The following is a 13,809-nucleotide window of genomic DNA, read 5'->3' as shown; positions in this document are numbered from 1 at the left end:
TGCACCCCAAATAATGCTTAGATGGAGCAGACGAGCCAAGTTATAAGGTTATGATTTTGTAAACACAAATGAAAAAACAGGAAAGGGCCTTTCAAATGATATTTTATTAAAACTGCAGGCAGACGGTCTGAAAATTGATGACTACCATAGACAAGCGTATGATAATGGCAGCAGCACGGCTGGAAAATATAATGGCATACAAGCAAGATTGTCTCAGGTTTATGATCTGGTGAGATACGTACCCTGTGCTGCTCGCAGTTTAAATCTTGTTGGATACCAGGCTGCAAATGTTTGAGCAATGATTGTAATGTTTTTTGGAACTGTACAACAACTCTTCAATTTTTTTCAGTGGTTCCACAGGAAAATGGCAAGTTTTAATGGAAACACTTGGAGTTTCTTTAAAAGGTCACAGTGATATAAGGTGGTCACCCAAACAGAGAGCAATTAGTGCTTTTTAAAAGTCAGTAAATTGTGTTTTTTCAGTACTGCATGACATGGCAGATCACAGAAATTATAGGGATGGAACAGCTTTTGGAGCACAAGATTTGATCGGACAAATAGACTTCACATTTTGTTCTGCTTTCTTCAAAGATGGGGAAGAATACTGAGTTGCATCGACAAGGTCAACCAGTCTCTTCAAACCAAGAGTATTTCTCTGTATGTAGCAAACAAGATGATAAAGGGTCTCACAGGATTGTTGCAGAAAATGTGAGGTGAGGGAACAGAACCAGGCATAAGGTTTGCCAAAGAAAAATCCTCAGAAATGGGATGAAAGAGAAACATCATAACCAGACACTGGAGAGACCTGTCAGGAGTAAGCACAGACCTATGGCATCAAATAGTATGGGAAACAGCCTTACTAGAAAAATTAACCAATAAGCTGAAAATAACATGGGGACAAATAGAAGAAGACGCTTTCACCCCAGCATGGCTTCCCTTTATCACACAGACAGCCCAACAAGACAATGACAAAAATCCACCAACAGCATACAAATCAATATGGCTAACCTGATCCAAAACACCCACCCACCCCACCTACGCATGAAAAGAAAGACCACCACAGCCAACCACAAATGAACAACTACACCTTAGGCCAGCCCCAACCTCTCACCACCAAAGGAACACAAACGAACAACACAAGCAACGCTGACACCAAACCCTACATATATTAAGTAAAATAGAAACATCGCGGAGCTGGCATGTGTTCTGGAGGCATGGCGCGCAGCGTGGGTGGGGGGGGGGCAGCCAAGATGGACCCCTACCGGGATTGTGCTGCCCGGGGCACCCCACCCTTCCTATGTCAGTGGTTGTGGAAGTGTGTTCTGCTAATTCCCTTACAAACAGAATAAAATGTTTCTTGGGTTTGGGAGAGGGGCATGGTATTTATCACAAACTTCTTTTTTAATACTCCTGCAAGGCTGCATATAAGAACATCTGTGATGTACAAAAAAGGACAGAATGTTCCACTTTCCCATTGCCTAAAAGTATACTTGTCTTGACATTACAATCAGAACATGCTGCAGTGCCTTGCATTTGAACACTCCTCTGACCCCAGCAGGTACTGCTTGTACCCTTGATAAAATGCTGATCCGCTCCTTCTAGCTCTGCTAAATACTTTCGGCTAGCCAGGAACAATAATGGTGCATTATATTTTATCCCAGTAGCCCTATTACTAAGCACAAAGATGCTGGCAGTGTGAGTGACAATATCTGCATTGCCTGGATTCTTGTTTCTTGCCGTCTCCAGAGTCTCCTACTTGCTCAGTTACATGGAAACAATTTATGAACATCCTTTAGTAACATGAATGTCTGCTTGTAAGAAACTTGTTTCTTTAATCACTACTGTCAGCCTCCCTAATCCCCCCTCTCCCACCCCATCCCACCCCCGCCAAACCTACTGCAATTCACTTGGTTGTTGCTTTTCTCCAAGGGCAGTATATATTGATGGAGAGGTGGAAGCAGCAATGTTTGGAGTTTCACTTCATTGCTTTGCGCCTAAAATCACACAAAAGGAACACGGATATAATGGAGGACACAGTCATTTTCATGCCCAGAATATACCTTGAAACACATTTATTACAATATAATTTTGCCTTCCCTTAAAATGCTTACATGGAAAAAATCATATTCACATAGATTTCATGTTAATAAAGCCTTCTGCATCCTGATCTTAAAACATAAAGGTAAAGGGACCTTTATACATAAAGGGACTTAAAACATAAAGGTAAAGGAATTATACCAGAAAGATATGGAGGTCTCATACACCCCAGGTAATGTGGTTGCTGACCTTGAGCCAGACATCCTGGAGAGTGAAGTCAAATGGGCCTTAGAAAGCCTGGCTAACAACAAGGCCAGTGGAAGTGATGATATTCCAGCTGAACTACTTAAAATTTTAAAAGATGATGCTGTTAAGGTGCTACACTCAATATGCCAGCAAGTTTGGAAAACTCAGCAGTGGCCAGAGGATTGGAGAAGATCAGTCTACATCCCAATCCCAAAGAAGGGCAGTGCCAAAGAATGCTCCAACTACCGCACAATTGCACTCATTTCACACGCTAGCAAGGTTATGCTTAAAATTCTACAAGGCAGGCTTAAGCAGTATGTGGACCGAGAACTCCCAGAAGTGCAAGCTGGATTTCGAAGGGGCAGAGGAACCAGAGACCAAATTGCAAACATGCGCTGGATTATGGAGAAAGCTAGAGAGTTCCAGAAAAACATCTACTTCTGCTTCATTGACTACACAAAAGCATTTGACTGTGTCGACCACAACAAACTATGGCAAGTTCTTAAAGAAATGGGAGTGCCGGATCACCTCATTTGTCTCCTGAGAAATCTCTATGTGGGACAAGAAGCTACAGTTAGAACTGGATATGGAACAACTGATTGGTTCAAAATTGGGAAAGGAGTACGACAAGGCTGTATATTGTCTCCCTGCTTATTTAATTTATATGCAGAATTCATCATGCGAAAGGCTGGACTGGATGAATCCCAAACCGGAATTAAGATTGCCGGAAAAAATATCAACAACCTCAGATATGCTGATGACACTACCTTGATGGCAGAAAGTGAGGAGGAATTAAGAACCTTTTAATGAGGGTGAAAGAGGAAAGTGCAAAATATGGTCTGAAGCTCAACATCAAAAAAACTAAGATCATGGCCACTGGTCCCATCACCTCCTGGCAAATAGAAGGGGAAGAAATGGAGGCAGTGAGAGATTTCACTTTTTGGGTTCCACGATCACTGCAGATGGTGACAGCAGTCACGAAATTAGAAGACGCCTGCTTCTTGGGAGAAAAGCAATGACAAACCTAGACAGCATCTTAAAAAGCAAAGACATCACCTTGCCGACAAAGGTCCGTATAGTTAAAGCTATGGTTTTCCCAGTAGTAATGTACGGAAGTGAGAGCTGGACCATAAAGAAGGCTGATCGCCGAAGAATTGATGCTTTTGAATTATGGTGCTGGAGGAGACTCTTGAGAGTCCCATGGACTGCAAGAAGATCAAACCTATCCATTCTGAAGGAAATCAGCCCTGAGTGCTCACTAGAGGACAGATCCTGAAGTTGAGGCTCCAGTACTTTGGCCACCCTCATGAGAAGAGAAGACTCCCTAGAAAGACCCTGATGTTGGGAAAGATGGAGGGCACAAGGAGAAGAGGACGACAGAGGATGAGATGGTTGGACAGTGTTCTCGAAGCTACTAACATGAGTTTGGCCAAACTGCGAGAGGCAGTGAAGGATAGGCGTGCCTGGTGTGCTCTGGTCCATGGGGTCACGAAGAGTCGGACACGAATGAACGACTGAACAACAACAAAGGGACCCCTGACCATTAGGTCCAGTCGCGGGACGACCCTGGGGTTGCGGCGCTCATCTCGCTTTATTGGCCGAGGGGAGCTGGCATACAGCTTCAGGTCATGTGGCCAGCATGACTAAACTGCTTCTGGTAACCCAGAGCAGAGCACGGAAACTCCATTTACCTTCCCGCCAGAGCAGAACCTATTTATCTGCTTGCACTTTGATGTGCTTTGGAACTGCTAGGTTGGCAGGAGCAGGGACCGAACAATGAGAGCTCAGATCGGCATCTCTGGTTATTTGTGGGGCGTGCCTGGTGTTTTACATGAGTAGAATGTGTGCTTTTATTTAAAATGCATCTCTGGGTATTTGTGAGGCATAAGAATTGGTTCATATTTTTTTTCAAAATATATTCCGGCCCCCCACAAGGTCTGAGGGACAGTGGACCAGCCCCCTGCTGAAAAAGTTTGCTGACCCCTGACTTAGATGATGTCAGGCATAGGACAGATAAGCTTGGCTATAGGAAAAATAGCCTTGCAGGCCTGATTACACTGTAGAGATTACACTGTAGAGTCAATGATGCAACTTCCCTCCCCAAGAAGGGACCTGAAAACACATAAGGTGTAATTGACACCTTACTGATTCATATGTACATGTAGTCACTTAGCCACTGGGAAAACAGGAAGTTGGACTAGATGGGCCATTGGCCTGATCCAGCAGGCTCTTACGTTCTAACATGAAGTAAATAGTGCCTGTGAGGCAACTGGGTGTCCACACCCTTTTTTACCTGAATGATATCCATTCAAGTCATCAAAATAATGATAAACAATACTTTATTTTCTTTTTCTTTCTTCTGCTGTATCCTAGGCAGAAATATACAAATGGGGAAACAAGTGAACATCAAATATGGGAACTCTTTATATGGCAAGACCTACAATCTAAGCTTATTTTTAAAACTTGTGTATACTGTCTATGCTTTTTTCCAAAGAATCCTAGGACGTGTGGCTCAGTTTCAGTGCTGAGAATGTTCTGCTAGACACATAATTATAATTTCCAGAGTTTAAATGTGTGGTGTTGCTATACCCACATGCAAATTCTTTTCTTCAACAATAGAAATACCTTTGAAAAGCAGGTGTTCCTCAAGTAGACAGGCAACATAATTATCTCATTCACATCCTTTCCAACCAGATTGCCTCAGGGCTTACTGCATGCTGGAGCCCTATAAACAGTGATGATTCATTGCAGATCAGCCAGGAAGTACTCTTCTGAGTCTGACAAGGTGTTTCTGAGCTCTTAAAAACTAAATTTCTTGTTGCCTGGTGAACACAAGCACTTCTTTCATTTTGCTTCAACTCATTAAAAATGGGGAGCATTGTACCTTGTGGGGGATTGTATTTTCCAGATGTGAAATGTGGAATCTCTGATAAATTCTATGCTAAATTTTCACTTGTGAATCTTGAACTCATCTTTATCCCTTCAGCCCTTACTAACATATATCTCAAACTCTATAGGATGGAGAAAGAAAACTCAGTTGGGGGCAATTGGAGCAGGAAAATGGTAGGTGGGGGAGGGGGAGATAAATCATACCTTCTCCCAATCACTTCTCTGCTCTCAATTGCCACCTCCATGGATCTTTTCTTTAAAAAAAAAATGACACCCACCTCTAACATAGATTTGTGTGTAACATGTAGTTTAACCAATAGCCATCATGCTATAAATACCAATATCTTGGCATTTATGGGAACTCAGATGTTAATGGAATTTACTTCCCCAGTAAACACATACGTGCATTATATAAAAACAGGGGTTCTTTCCCCCCTTCTCTTCTGCTTGCATGTAATATACCGGTAGGTGTAGGAAGTGCTACAATAAAACTTCCTGCCTCTTTTTTTTATACAAGTGTAATGTGAGATGGATAAAATGCATACAAGTGTTACTCCTACCATGACACAGGCTGCTCCTGTTGCCCCTGTCTGCAGTGGAACAAATGACTCACAGACAGAGGCACACTAGAGCTCATCCGATGACCCCTAGATTTGCCTTGTTACATTCCAAGTATGCTTAAGGTCACCGTAGCACACGTGCCCCCTTTAAAATTTCCCTAAATTAGAACCAGCCTTTACACTCATTTCGCCAGACTTTCTGCCCTGCAAGCAACTTTAAGAGCCACCCGCTCCTCCTGCATCTCCCTTGCATTCTCCACAATTAGCCAAGCACAACCTCTTCACAGTGAGGCTTATCTTCCAAGCACAGATGGTTGACCCACATGATGGGGAGGCATTCCCAGCTGTGGATCTCTCTTTCCATAACAAAGTTCAGCTGAATGAATGTCTCCTACTGCCTCCTCAGCATTCATTTGCATGCAGCTTAGAGCTGAATTTGAGATGATTTGTCTCTTTCCTTCCAACATTTTAAAATGGAAAGTAGCCAGAGGCGGAGGTGAGAAGCTACTTGTTCCTTTCCTTTGTTTGCCCAAAACTACCTCACCTAAGTGCCCAGACCTGGAAAATAACTACTACTATTTTTTCTTTCTTTTTTTAAAAAGATAGCATGCAGTGAACATTTTCCCTTAGGAACATAGATCCTTTATTAAAAATGTGAAGCATTTTGTGACTGCTTTGCTGGAGGGCAAGTGAGTAGCTTGATCAACAAATTTCCATAACCAAAACAGAAAAGCAATATCTGACTGAAGAGAGGAAAACAGAGGAAAAGGAGACTGTTTTTTTTCTGTAACCTCTTGATTACTCCAAACATCTACCTGGGTGGTAGATGAGTTGTTTTACCATCACTGTGCCATTTAAAAAGCCACCAGATCCTCTCAAATGAACAAAAACAGGAAACCACTTTTAACAGCTAGATCATTGGTCTATAGAGCTCAGTATCATCTAGGATGACTGACAGTGGTTCTCCAGGGTTTCAGATGGGGAGTCTTTGCGTATCGAGGACCTCAATCCACCCCCCATTGACTTGACACAGGAGACAGATTTTTGGTTTGGGTTTTTGGCAAATAATTTAGGGCCACAACTTTATTTAAATACAAATTCGGTGAGTGGTTGCCTAGGCATTGGTTCAGACTACTGTCACACCGGGACAGAGGCTGGCCTAAAACCAGCGATTGGGAGAATGCGACTGAGGAGAGTTAAGGACGGGGGGGGCAGCAACGCGTCCCTCTTCCTCAATGGTCCCGGGGACTCGGCTTATGGCCCTAACCCCTACCGGGGGCATCGGACAAAGCATAAGAGTCGCCGGATTCCTTTAACGGAATTCCCAGCATCAACCTGATTCTGGATGGGCAGCGCCCAATCCAGCAATCCACACAGGAACCAATGCCTAACCGCCAACCTTACAAGTTGTGACAAGTTGCTACTGCAGTAGGCAAAACCAAAAGGCACAGCCAATCGGCCAGATGGACAAATTCCTACTGGGCCCCTGCTACAAAGCAGACGACCCCATGACAGGCAGAGCAAAGTCAAAGCAGAGGCCTAAGAAAAAAGGGGGGGGCGGGACGGGTGATCAGCAGCCGAAGCCAAGAGAAAGGAACACCCTATGTGCGGAGGCTTAAATAGGACGCTAAGCTGTCCATCACAAGTTGCAACATTAACTTTTGCCCAGCAACTCCTAACTGACCATTAGCTACTAAGGCCGGCTACCGGCCCCACCCCCACAGGAAGGGAATGTGTCTTGCCAGGTCCCGATCGCAACACGTGCTCTTACTCATGGTAGAACCCGATTTCTCTTCCCTCCTTGACTTTGGGACCTTCTGCACGTAAAGCTGATGCTATACCTGCATGCTATCACCCTTCACCAAAGCTTCTTGAAGTAAAAGGTTGGTATGTGGGAAAACTCTTGGAAGATTAATGCCTGGGCTTCCTATGAGCTTCAAGGTTCAAAAGCTGGCCATTTTTCACAAAATATATGTGAAAAGAGTTATCTGTCTCTTACCACCTTTTTTTTTTTAAATGAAAAGTAGCACTTGAAAGAAGAGTAGTGGTGGACGAGGAAGACTTGCAGCTTCTGTTTAACTCTCTCCTTTCCTGCCATTTGTCTACTCAAAATCACCACCATTTTGCTGTTGGTAAGAAAGCAGCTTGAGGGTAATCACGGATGCGTAATCATGGATGGACAAGCTGCCGGACGGTTAAGTAACTCCTCCATTTGGTTGCAGTCTTCCAAGGATGCTTTTCATTTCAGAGCAAAAGTCCATCGCAGAAAAGAGGCATGGACTCCTGTGTCTTGTCTACTTTGGGCCTAAGATTCATCAGGCTCCTGAGTTCTTTTGATGGCACACAGAACTGGGTTTAAGATGTTGGTGTCAAGGCTCTGGTGATCATGGGTGTTCAGATGCTAGGCCTTATCCCTAGCTGCAACATGCAAGTGCAATAATGGCCATTGTTATTGTAAACCAGACTCATGAAGCCAAATTCACCTTTGGGTACCTCCAACTTGCAATGGGGAATCATGGGGAATTTCACAAGGCATATTTTGACCCTTTAGTCCTACTAGCTAGAAAAGATTTCCCAGCTGAATCCAGGATGTGCATGGTTATCTCTAGCAAACAAATGATCAAGCAAAGGTTATAAGTTACCCATAAATAAATGACCCACAGAGGAAATTTATGCTTCAGATCTTCAACATACATACTTGGCATTTAGTAAGTTCCTCCTCTGCCTTTAACTTAACTGAAATCAGGTTTATTTGAGCTGAGATTAGAATAAGCTACAGTTTCTTGTCTTCATAACTGTGGTTTGTCCAAAACAGCAACAAAAAGCTTCATTTTATTACATGCAAGATAGAAGGGGGAACGTTTGTTCTAGCAGTGTTGGCAATAGAAATCTGAGCTGCTGAAGTGCCATTTCTTATTTGCAGAGGCCCATCTTGGGTTCTGTTACTTGGTCACAATTGAGTGGTACAAGAATGGCTTACAGAAAATAAATAGCTTGGTATTCAACTATGTTTTACACAGAGTAGACCCATTGTAATTAACAAACATGCCGGGCGGAGAGAAAAATAAAAATAAATTAAAAATAAACATGACTAAGCTAGGTCCATTGATTTCAGTGGATGTACTCTGAGTTGAATAGATTTGATGCTTTACCTAAAGCTTGCCTTGTCCATTTTGAAAATAACAACAAAGTACCGGTAATCTTCACACCTCAAACTTTACCAATATTTATTTTTCCTTAAGGTAACTCGCTGATATCTCAAAATGTAGCTATGAAGTAGTGATTGCTAAGCCAGCCACATAGTGTTAGCCTTTCTTTGTTGTCTTCCCTGACAGTTGTATACCAAGACTCTGCTGACTCTCAACAGATCTTTCACACAGCATTTTCAGGCCGCATCATCAAACCTTTCTTAATAGTAAGATTTCCTTAGGCATCTTAAGCGGTACTAAGCCTGCTCATAAATGAGCCTGCATTGTTTGCTCATCCCATCTCTTTGAATTATATACTGTGTGTTTATAGTACTCCTTGAAGTCTCAAGCAGGGAGGCACCATATCTCCAAGAGCAGTGACTCAACTATGGTTAGACAACAAGCCAGATCAACAAAATAATAAAGATGAGAAAACATTGTGTTCCTTTCATGAGGGATACATTTGGGAGGGGGAAATCAAGTCAAGTAAAAGAGTTATAAGAAGGGGTAGGGCGTGTATAGCAAAGAGGCAATAGTGTGTAAGGAATATGGGAGTAGATGGGTCAACGAAGCTCTATACAAGAGAGGCAGAAGGAGGAAATGACAGCACAGTACTTGGGAAGGACGGGATGCAGGTGGCGCTGTGGGTTAAACCACAGAGCCTAGGGCTTGCTGATCAGAAGGTCGGCGGTTCGAATCCCTGCGATGGGGTGAGCTCCCGTTGCTCGGTCCCAGCTCCTGCCCACCTAGCAGTTCGAAAGCATGTCAAAGTGCAAGTAGATAAATAGGTACCGCTCCGGTGGGAAGGTAAACGATGTTTCTATGTGCTGCTCTGGTTCGCCAGAAGTGGCTTTGTCATGCTGGCCACATGACCTGGAAGCTGTACGCCGGCTCCCTCGGCCAGTAACGCGAGATGAGCACCGCAACCCCAGAGTCGGACACGACTGGACCTAATTGTCAGGGGTACCTTTACCTTTACCTTTACCTTACTTGGGAAGGATTTTTCATGCCTTGTGATAATGCTCTGAAGGTGATAGTATTTTTTTAGGAAGCTTGTAAAATCAGTGTTCATCTGACGTGGCTGATCCACTTTCTTGGCTTGCTTAGAATTGGGAGACAGATTTCCTGAGAGACTGGTATGACAAAAAAAAATAGGTGTCCAGACACAGACACATTTTCAAAGCACTACATAAAATTCATTAACAGTGTAATCCTGCCCATGTCTATTCAGAAGTAAGTTCTGCTAAGTACAATGGGGGCTTGCTGCCAGGTTAAATGGCACATGATAGGAGCCTAAAGCAAAAAAGCAATCCATAGCATCTTCCATCGGGCATGATTAACAATGGAAAAATTCCTGCAATGCTCACTGGTTTTTCATTCCCAGCTTTAAATAGCACAATGTTGTGCGTTTAAAGTCATTTTTCAATGTCTCTCCCCAAAAGCACCTGTGTGAACAAAGACCAAGAACTCTGTGTTCTATCCTTGCCACTGTTATATTTTAAAATGCTGAGTTATGGTAAAGGTTGCCTTCGGTAGTCTCATTTTAATGGTAAGTCTGTTCTAGTCTAGAGAGCAGACAGAGCTGATTAATGTATAATAACAGAAAGGGACACAGCTTCCTTCTTACAAGGCCATAAGTGAATCTGAAAGCTTTCCCCCACTTTTACAATGCAATGCTATGCATGTTTACTCAAAAGAATTTGGTGGGATCTGTTCTCAGAAGTGTGCATAAGGCGGCAGTCCTTTTTATCCTTCCCAAAGGCCTGATTTCCACATGAAAAAATTGTGAAGGTTGTTTATACTAGTGCATCTTGTTGAACTTTGACAAGAAATAGATTGTCCACAATCACTATTCTAGTATGCTTTCCAAATATCACTGCTAGGTTTTTGCAAACATTACAGGTCTATATTGTAGTTGCAGCTTTATAGTGTGCTTATTAATTAAACAGACACCAATCTTATTATTATTAATTTGAATATCAGGCAGTTCCCAGAGCCCCATCAGGTTGAAGCTTTTAGTTCTAAATACTTTGCAAACACAATTGGAAAATTATACAAATTTAAAGGCAGAAATTGCCTAAAATGGTTTAACTACAGGCAACTCCCCATTTGTGCAGGGGTTGCGTTCAGCAGGATGAGCATAAACTAAGGTTACCAAACGTCCCCGTTTCCCGGGGGCAGTCCCCGGATTTATATATCAGTCCTCTGACAAAATACATCTATTTAGTAGAAAGTTGAAAAGTGTCCCTGGATGCATTGAAAAAAATCTAGTAACCTAGCATAAACCCGCTCCAGGTGTCACTTATGCCTCAACTGTGTGCAAATGGGGAGTTGCCTGTATACCTAATGGTTATTGACAACCTCTGATTTTGTATATGTGCTGCCGAAGTGAGCACAACCATGTGATTTTGTTTCAACAAAGAATATCTTAGACATAACTTTGGAGTTACTTGTGGCGGCAAAATGTAAGTTTTCCTTTGAGGTCACATGTGCATTACAAATGTGCCTTACATGGCTCAGGACCTCAATACCTTAAGGACTGCCTCTTCTCATATCAACCAACCCAGACCCTGCGCTTGTCATCAAAGGCCCTTCTCTATGTCTCCCCTCCCTGAGAGGTTCAGAGGGTGACAACACAAGAACAAACCTTTTCTGTCATAATTCCCTGTCTGTGGAATGCTCTCCCCAGAGGGGCTCTCCTGGCACCATCATTACATGTTTTTAGGTGCCAGGCAAAAACATTCCTCTATATTCAAGCCTTTGGTCATTAAATAATCCATGTCCTGTTAAAAGGGTGGGGAGGTGTTATTATGATGCTTGACCTCACTCCCAAAGGCTCACTCCTCCATTGCCTCCTGAGACAGATGCCAACCAATCCTGTCTATTGCTATGCTTTATGTTTTTATTATGCTCCTTTTTATGATGGGCTTTCATGGAAACAAATAAAGCAGTACAAAAATGCCTAAATAAAAAGTGTTGTTAGCACCCCAATGAAATTACACTTTCTAAGTGCATAGCCAAATCCTGGCCTTTAGCCAGAACCTAATACCAGGACATGTGATGCTAGAACATGTCTTAACAATTCATTTGATTGAAGAACAAACCCATGTGAACAATACTTGGAACTCATCAGTTACAGCCAGACCTTCTTTGGCTAGCACAAGGTTGATTCAGACAGGCTTGTGCTTGTGTAAAGGGTAAATTGTAGCTGTGCTTCCTTGTGCAGAATCCTAGCCAGCACACTGGCAGGAAGATGGCTTGTGTACGTCACATTTCTGTTATGTATTGAAGTTCTCACCCTAGGCCACTAGGGGTGTTGTGTATATAGTTTCACTCTGCCTACTGTGGCTGCAGTTCTCACTCAGGTCCGCACATGCAAATGAAGGATTGAGATTGCCGCTCACGGATTGGGTAGCTAGAGAGAGAGTCTTTACTGTTGCATGTTACTGAATACTATATAGGTAAGCAGGCTGGCTCAGCCCTTCAGTTCAGTTCTGTTCCAGCCTGAGAATAAAGAGAGCTGCTTGAAAATCACTGTGTTGTCTGCTATGTCCACCCACTAATTTCCATCTGGACTTTTGCCTCCCCTTGGGAGTTCTGTGGTAGTGGTGTGGGAAACTCCAGTAATGTAGGAGATGGGAGATCTACCGTAAATATCACTGTCTGCGATCGTTTAACTCTGACAGTGATCTGTGTACGGATATTTAATATTTTTACAGGAAGCTTGGAAGGGGCATCTGCTGGCATCAGGGCTCCCTCCACTGGCATTAGATGCCAAAGGCCAAGCTTCCTAATCTCTAAACATGTTGTTCATATTGCTCATCTTCTGTATTCTTGCCATTAAATGATGAAATAAAATCAGCTGCTAAAGAATTGGTGCAATATTTAGTTGAATATTAGACCTTGTGGCTCAAGACTAATCATGACCTACTTACTGTTTCCCCAATAATCAGTGCTTACACCATAAAATAAAAATCTGCCAGTTTGATAGCTCAGTTGGTCAGTGTGGAGATGCTGATAATGTGAAGGTTGCAAGTTCAGTTCCCATATGGGACAGCTGCAGATTCCTGCATTGCATAGATGATCCTCAGGATCCCTTCCAACTCTACAATTCTATGAGTTCTAGTGGCATGGGAGAGGGAGGGGGGAAAAGTTGATTCCAGGGATGGGGACTGAGCTAGGATCTGCTCGATTTCGAGTCTGCCCCATGGCCACCTCTTGAAAGCATCAAGCCCGATCTGGGTCTGATTGCTTGCCAGCTCCAGGCTTGCCACACTGCCTTCCAGCTTGGCTGATATGATACAACTGCAGGTGCACCCTATGTAGTTTGCTTGATTTGAGATTTTCCAGTTCAGAAAACCATAACTCTTTCCTTGAATAGAACGGTGGGCAAGAACCAGGAAGTCCCTGACTTAAAATGTTTTCCCCAGCTTAAATTCACTACGTGACCATGGGGAAACTTCTCACTCTCTCTCATAAAGTGGTATAGATATTAACTATTCAAATCAAAATATTCACTTTTCAACTGCAATATGGGGACAATAATTTTGGCCTGCTTTTCAGGTTTGTTGTATTACTGAGAGAGCCTTGTAAAATGTGATCAATTGTTACATGCTATCATCTTTTCCAGAGTAAGACTGTAGGTTCTATAATCACTCACTAGAACCCCAAAACAGAGCCAAATCTGCTGGGGGGATCTGCTGCTCTTGGCTGGCCTTAAAAAAATTAATTATCATCATCGTTCAAAGAAATCAATTTACAGGCACACCATGGTTTTCTATCTGTATAATTATTAATGTTTTTGAGAATCAAATGTTTGTTTTCACATATATTTGAATTTATTTCAGTCACTATTGGCATTTAAATTCAAACATTTTTAGAGCTGTATG

The sequence above is a fragment of the Lacerta agilis genome, chromosome 3, assembly GCF_009819535.1.
Source record: "Lacerta agilis isolate rLacAgi1 chromosome 3, rLacAgi1.pri, whole genome shotgun sequence".
Classification (NCBI taxonomy): Eukaryota; Metazoa; Chordata; class Lepidosauria; order Squamata; family Lacertidae; genus Lacerta; species Lacerta agilis.
This window is presented reverse-complemented; position numbering follows the sequence as displayed.